A 7,996-nucleotide genomic window follows, 5' to 3' on the forward strand; every position below is an offset into this window, starting at 1 on the left:
ATCTACTTTTTGTCTCTAGATTTGTCTCCATTCTGGACATGTCATACAAATGGAATCATAATATGTGATCTTTTGTGATTGGTTTCTTTCACTTAGCATAGCATTTTCAAAGTTCATCTGTGTTGTAACATAGCATGTTAGTGTTTCCACCCTTTTTATGGCTAAATAAGATATACCACATTTTGTTCATTCATCAATTGGTGGACATTTGGGTAGTTTTTGACATTTAGTTATAATGAGTAATGCTATTATGAAGATTTGTGTATACATTTTTATGTGTACTTGTGTTTCTATTTCTCAAGTATGTACCTAGAAGTGGAATTGCTGCATCAAATAGTAAATATGTTCAATTTTTTGAGTAACTGCCTGTTTTCCAAAGTTGCCACACCATTTTACATTCCTATCAGCAGTGTGTATGGATTCTAATTTTTCTGCATCCTCACCATCACTTGTTATTATCTGACTTTTTATTATAACTTTCCTAATGGGTATAAAGTGGTATCTCACTGTGGTTTTGTCTTACCCTGTTTCTCTTAAAGCTACCATAAGCCACCGAGTTTTCCAGAAACACTTGAATATCTCCAATCCATTTTACCATCTACTATTGCCACTAGACGTCCAAGTGCTTGTCCTCTATCACTTGAATTATTATGACAACCTTAGCTATATAACTGACCTTCTTTTTTCCACCCTCTTCCCATCGCCCAGCCAAAAAAATCGCATTAAACACCACTTGTAATATAATGTACAGCTTAAAAGCCTGAGAAGTATGGAAAGGAAAAACTTTCTGGGAAGCTTACAGTGGAAAAACCTAGCAAACATTTTAAATGAAGTGATCGAGATTAACATCAGCAATGATGTGTCCTCTAAAATAATGTGATAAAAATACCTGTGTGGTATTTTTCCTAAAACCTTTACCTCCAGGCTAATCATGAGAAAATGTCCGACAAACCCAAATTGAGGAATATTCGACAAACTTTCTGATCAGCACCCCTCAAAACTGTGAAGTTCACGAAAAACAAGGGAAGACTGAGAAGAGGAACTCAGAGTGAGGAGATTATGGAGACCATGACAACTAAATGTTTTGTGGGATCCTATATTGACTCCTGGAAAAGAAAAAGCACATTAATGGAAAAACCAGTGAAATCTGAATGAGGACTGGCTTTCAGGTAATAATAATTTACCAGTGTTGGTTTCTTAGTTTTGACAAATGTACCATGATAATGTAAGATAATATTAAGGGAGACAAAATGGTTGAGGGCTTATATGAGAACTCTCTGTACTATCTTTGTAACTTTTCTGCACATCTAAAAACACTCCAAAAGAAAAAAAAAGTATTTTATTTAAAAATCAGCAACTTCCAGAGGCTCCCCGCCGACTAGAGCAGGTCCATATTACCAACAAGTTGAAGCCCTTCACTGACTTATTCTTATTATAACTGCCCTAATGGCTATGAAGTAGCATTCTCACTGTGGTTTTGATTAGCCCTGTTTCTTTTAAAGCTACCATAAGCCACCCAGTTGCCCAGAAACACTTGACTATCTCCAGTCCTTTTCACTATCTTCCATATCTAACCTCAATGTCAAATCTTGTTTCCCCTTGAAGCTACTCTCCAGCACCCAATCTGCTGTTCCCACACTGTACCCTTTAAGAAATGGGTACCACTGGGTCTGCTGTTTGCTCTAATTGGAATGTCTGTTGCTGCACTCAAAGGAAAGCATTTTCTAAGATTTTCATAACTTAGCCTGAGTTAGTTACTTTGTACTGTGTTCCCACCTTATTTTCTTTTAAGACAGGAGCCTCACTCTGTTAACCAGGCTGGAGCGCAGTGACACGATCTCAGCTCACTGCAGCCTTGACCTCCTGGGGTCAGGCGATCCTCTCACTTCAGCCCCTGCAAGTATCTGGGACGACAGGTGTGCTCCACCATGCCGGGCTAATATTTTGTATTTTTGGTAGAGACAGGTTTTTGTGATTTTTGCCCAGGCTGGTCTTGAACTCCTGAACTCAAGCAATCTGCCCGCCTTGCCTTACCAAAGTGCTGGGATTACAGGCGTGAGCCACCGTGCCCTGCCTCTTCGCGTTATATTCCTTTCTTCATTATATTTATTCATTCATCTATCTCATCACATTTAATTTGATAATCCCTTTTCGGATTAAAATACATATTCTCTGAAAAATTTCAACACTAAAAGAAGAAAAATCAGAAAATAAAATCCACATTGTCTTTCCAGAGACACTGCTATCAGTGATGAACCACAATATGGTTGTCTTTAGTTGTAATTTTATAGATGTTCTTCAAATGGTCACTTTTATTTTCATCTAGAAGTGACAAAATTAAACACAACTCTGAAAGCATCTCTTCATAAGGTGAGTTAAATACTCTGAGTGATCAACTAGTATTATTACTAAATTTATAGAATTTTGAGGTTGTCTTTTGTTTTTTCTAGAGTGAAGTTGTCTTTTAAAAGTATTAATTAATTTATTTATTCATTTATTTTTTTTGAGACTGAGTCTTGCTCTGTCACCCAGGCTGGAGTGCAGTGGCCAGATCTCAGCTCACTGCAAGCTCCGCCTCCCGGGTTTACGCCATTCTCCTGCCTCAGCCTCCCGAGTAGCTGGGACTACATGTAGGCGCCTGCCACCTCGCCCAGCTAGTTTTTTTTGGTATTTTTTAGGAGAGACGGGGTTTCACCGTGTTAGCCAGGATGGTCTCGATCTCCTGACCTCGTGATCCGCCCGTCTCGGCCTCCCAAAGTGCTGGGATTACAGGCTTGAGCCACCGCACCCGGCCAAAAAGTATTAATTTAATATGCATGTTTTTGTATATAGCTTTCCAGGACTTTCTCTATATAGATGAACTATCTGTTCATAGGACCTCAATATACTATTCTGCAACATGCATTTTTTCTTAATATGTCTTGGCAATTGACATAGTCATCTCATTGTCTTTAATGGTTCCAAAATAGCCCATTGTACGAATGTTCTCTAATTTATTTAATCCTTTAATTAGCCTTCTCCACTAAGAAGAGGTCCTTATAAGTGGGGAACCTGAAGTTAAGCCTGCCTTACTGGTATTTGCCGATGTCTAACATAGTGCATGAATAAATTAGCCTATCCAGCCTAGTTTAGGAAGTCACAAAACTGAAAGGAGAGGTAATGAAGGCCTGCACCCATTGTCAGTGATGATGCTAAGCGTTAAAGAGAGTAACAACCAAGAAAGAGATCAGTGGGTTAGAAGGCAATACATTTGCTTTGGTACAAATTAAAGTATTTGATAGGTCCTTTAGTAAAGATGTCCAGAAAATATTTGGAAATGTAGGACCAGACAGATTCAAGACAAAATTTGCTTAAAATATTTAAAGTAGAAAAAGTTAGAAAAGTAGAAAAGGTAAGAGGTAAATCATCCCTTATCTGCAATCTCAAAATCAAAAATGGTTTGAAAAGCATTTTCTAAGACAAAACTCATTTAGCTGCAACACCTGGTAAAAATTGTAGTGAGGGCCTGGCGCGGTGGCTCAAGCCTGTAATCCCAGCACTTTGGGAGGCTGAGACGGGTGGATCACGAGGTCAGGAGATCGAAACCATCCTGGCTAACACGGTGAAACCCCGTCTCTACTAAAAAATACAAAAAACTAGCCGGGCGAGGTGGCGGGCGCCTGTAGTCCCAGCTACTCCGGAGGCTGAGGCAGGAGAATGGCGTAAACCCGGGAGGCGGAGCTTGCAGTGAGCTGAGATCCGGCCACTGCACTCCAGCCTGGACGACAGAGCGAGACTCCGTCTCAAAAAAAAAAAAAAAAAAAAGTGCAAAAAAACTAGCCGGGCGAGGTGGCGGGCGCGTGTAGTCCCAGCTACTTGGGAGGCTGAGGCAGGAGAACGGCGTAAACCTGGGAAGCGGAGCTTGCAGTGAGCTGAGATTCGGTCACTGCACTCCAGCCTCGGCGACAGAGCGAGACTCCGTCTCAAAAATTTAAAAAAAATTGTAGTGAGGCCGAGGCAGGTGGATTACCTAAGGTCAGGAGTTCGAGACCAGCCTGGCCAGTGTAATGAAACCACATCTCTACCCAAAATACAAAAATTAGCCTGGCATGGTGGTGGATGCCTGTAGTCCCAGCTACTCAGGAAGCTGAGGCAGGAGAATTACTTGAACCCGGGAGATGAAGGTTGCAGTGAGCCGAGATTGTGCCACTGTATACCAGCCTGGGTGACAGAGTGAGATCCTGTCTCAAAAAAAAAAAAAAAAAAAAAAAAAAATGCAGTGAGGCTTATACAGTCTACATATTCTACTATAGTAGTCATAGTCCCTATCTCGCTTTGTGTAAACATTGATATATTTCATTGCAGAAATATTAATAGATTTGATTAAAGAGTGCTGCCCCTCTCTGTGTAAAGTGTTACAAAATATATGGTTGTTACAACCTATGACTTTGCTAAAATCCAAAAATTCAGAATTTTGAAGCATATGTGGCTTCAAAAGTTTCAAGTAAGGGATTGTGTTCCTAAATCAAAGCAGAGTGCAGAATTGAGAACATCATAAAATAAATGACAGAACCTTGGTGGACCTGCACCATTTACGGGGCAGAAGTGAGAATGAATGGGATGAGGAACAGGATCGTTGAGTTGGGAGAGGAATCACAACAGTGCCTGACAACTATTAAGTATTCAATAAATATTTGTTGACCGAAAGAATATAGTGAAAGGCAAGGAAGAGAGAGTTTCAACCACGCCAGTAATGCCAGCACTTTGAAAGGCCGAGGCAGTTGGATCACTTGAGACCAGGAGTTCAAGATCAGCCTGGGCAACATGGAAAAACCCTGCCTCTACTAAAAATACAAAAATTAGCTGGGTGTGGTGGTGCACAACTATAATCCCAGGTACTCGGGAGGCTGAGGCACGAGAATTGATTGAACTCGGGAGATGGAGGCTGCAGTGAGCCGAGATTGTGCCGCTGCAGTCCAGCCTGGGCAAGTGAGCAAAACTCTGTCAAAAAAAAAAAAAAAAAAATTCAAGAAATAGCGAACAATGTGTTCTGAAAGCTCAAAAACAATTGAAAAATGAGGATTAAGAATAAAAAACTGCCACTAATTCATAATATACAGCACACATTTCTAAAAAGGATTAAACTATAAAAAGGGAAACACTGGAAAAAGGAAACGGTAACTGCAAAAACACCCAACCTAACATAGAAAATATAATCAGGCATTGACTTTAGCCCCAAATCTTCCTGGGAAGCTAAGAAAGGAAAGGAACAATAGGTTATAGAGTTTTAATATCCTTAAATTCACTAGGACAATCAAACGTTTTACTAACATTGAATTTTTGAAGAAATATCAAGCACAATCTAATGTAGGGAATGAATGATGAACTACAATATGGTTGTCTTTGGTTGTAATTTTACAGATGTTCTTCCAGTGTTCACTTTTATTTTCATCTGAAAGTGACAAAATTGAACACAACTCTGAAAGCCCCTCTTCATAAGGTGAGTTACGTGCTCTGAGTGATCAACTAGTATTATTACTAAATTTATAGAATTTTGAGGTTGTCTTTTGTTTTTCTAGAGTGAGGTTGTCTTTTTAAGGTATTAATTTAATATGCATTATATTATTTAACAAGCACTTGGAGTAAAACTCCTGGGCTAACTACTGGAGATACAAATAAACAAGGTCTAAAACTGCCCTATGAAATCTCAGTCAACAGCTGTCTAGTATAATCTCTAGCAATGTCTCCACTCTTACTAGCTATTTAGTATTTAACTAGTCTAAGGTTTCAAAGAAATCCACCAGCATTAACAACAAGCAAATTCTGTAGGTTCTATTTAGTGAAACTCCAATTTGGTTTCTTATTTAATTTGCAAAGAATTTGATTCTGACAGGTTGCTAAAAAAATTAATAATTCTGGAACCCCAGGTTATCTTTCCTAAGAAGATGATGTTAAATCTAGAATACCAATAAAGCATGTGTTTTAAGTTACTTTCTAATAGTGATGTTGGTTTGAGGTAAGCCACTTATGTTTTTTATGACCCCATTTGACCTACAGCATGACATTTTGAGATGGCTAATTAAGGCCAGAAGTGTAGGCCATAAACAATTTATAGTGTAATACATTCATATTGATTGCAAGGATAAAACTGTAGTTTGCATACTATTGTTTCTTTACATGTTACAGAATGTAAGTTTTAGACAAATGTGGTGGCTTTTGCATATTAAAAAATGCAGTTTCAACATGATTGTTTCTTTGGTGGGCAGATAAAGAACAACAGTGAGGTATTCAAGATGCAAAATTCAGAAAACTTCCAGTTATCAAAAAATAGTGAGGGCTGTAAGTTGAAAGAAAGGAAAATATATGAGCAGAGTGACAGTTTTGGGCAATGCCATAAATGACACTATGACTTAATTAGCCCTCTTTTCTAAGCAACTATTCATTTTTCACAGGGGTTTGAAATATTACCCAGGAAAACAAGCCAATAATTTTGGCTGTGAGAATCTCATACCATAAAATGTTAAGGTACTATAGTTTATTTGATAATGGACTTAAATGAATGGTTTTGTTAAAAGATCTTAGTATCTTTTCACCTGAATCTTGAAAGATAATTAGCAGGGAGAAATCTTCTGTTGAATAATTACTAATTAAAAACTAGATAATTTAGCATTATTTTTACCTTAGCTACTCAATTAGGAAATATGTATTATTTAGATGGTAACATTTATTTTCATTAATTTAATTCTGCTTAACACAACATGATCATTTAAAGTTAAATTGTGTCAAGTAAATTTATCATAACCTTATAGAAAATCAGAAACAGTGCCACATTTCACTCAAATGTTTTAATATTTTTATTTAGCATTTGAGAGCTTTAAATATTATGAAAATATTGGAACCGATGAGAGAATACACTTTTCTTTTTAAGAGACGCATCTATTCTTTTAAGTGATCAGGGTCCCATTAAGTCAATTATTTTTTCCATATGGCTCAGAAATGTATGTCTTTGTTGGTCATGTATTTGATTGACCTTTTATGAAAGGCAGATAGTTGACCAAGGGTTGCCTCATTTTAGAATCTCCTCAGAAATGACTAAATGTTTTCCAGATGAGCATACTGTGGACCTAGTGGGGAGCTAGGAATTAGAAATCATTGCCTCTAAACCAGGGGAATTTGTGGACTATTTCTGTCGGGACTCAGTGACCTAAAGGAATTGACCTACTGAGCAATTTCTTTCAGTCTCCACTGTGTGAGTAAGTCATGAAAACAACTCAAGGTAAGACATATATATTTATGGCTGCACACGGTGGCTGAAGCCTGTAATCCCAGCACTTTGGGAGACCACAGTGGGTGGATCACCTGAGGTCAGGAGTTTGAGACCAGCCTGGCTAACATGGTGAAACCTCGTCTCTACCAAAAAATACAAAAATTAGCTGGGCGTGGTGGCACACACCTGTAATCCCAGCTACTCAGGAGGCTGAGGCAGGAGAATCGCTTGAACCCAGGAGGTGGAGGTTGACGTGAGCTGAGATCGCACCACTGCAGTCCAGCCTGGGTGACAGAGTGAGACTTTGTCTCAAAAAAAAAAAAAAAAAAAAATACACACACACACACACACACACACACACACATATGCACCACTTGTTTCCATAGAATAATTTAAGGCAGCTGCAAAGGCTTCTATCTTCTTTACCAAATGTAAACTTTAGTGACCAGTGGAGGTATAAGGGGACCATCGATTTATTACTGTGTTATTTGTCACCAGACTACTCATCTGCCAAAATTGGCACTAATATCCCACTTTATCCCTTTTTAAGGAAAATAAAAATAACATTTCAATAGGAATAAAATACGTCCTATGTTGCTTTTCCTCCTTTATCTTCTATCTCATAACCTAAACCTATTATATATATGTGTGTATATACACATGTATATACACACACACACACACACGTGTGTATATATATATACATATATATATATATATATATATATTTTTTTTTTTTTGAGATGGAGT

At 38.1% G+C, this 7,996-nt stretch overlaps 1 long non-coding RNA gene across 1 annotated transcript; it reads left to right on the forward strand.

The window, feature by feature from the left end:
- The first annotated feature begins 538 nt into the window (after positions 1-538).
- LOC141409889 (uncharacterized) lies at positions 539-7,255 on the forward strand. Its single transcript, XR_012432638.1, has 3 exons — positions 539-1,169; positions 5,401-5,479; positions 7,087-7,255. It is a non-coding gene; the product is annotated as an uncharacterized lncRNA (long non-coding RNA).
- The last annotated feature ends 741 nt before the right edge of the window (positions 7,256-7,996 follow it).

The sequence above is a fragment of the Macaca fascicularis genome, chromosome 3 (assembly GCF_037993035.2).
Source record: "Macaca fascicularis isolate 582-1 chromosome 3, T2T-MFA8v1.1".
NCBI lineage: Eukaryota > Metazoa > Chordata > Mammalia > Primates > Cercopithecidae > Macaca > Macaca fascicularis.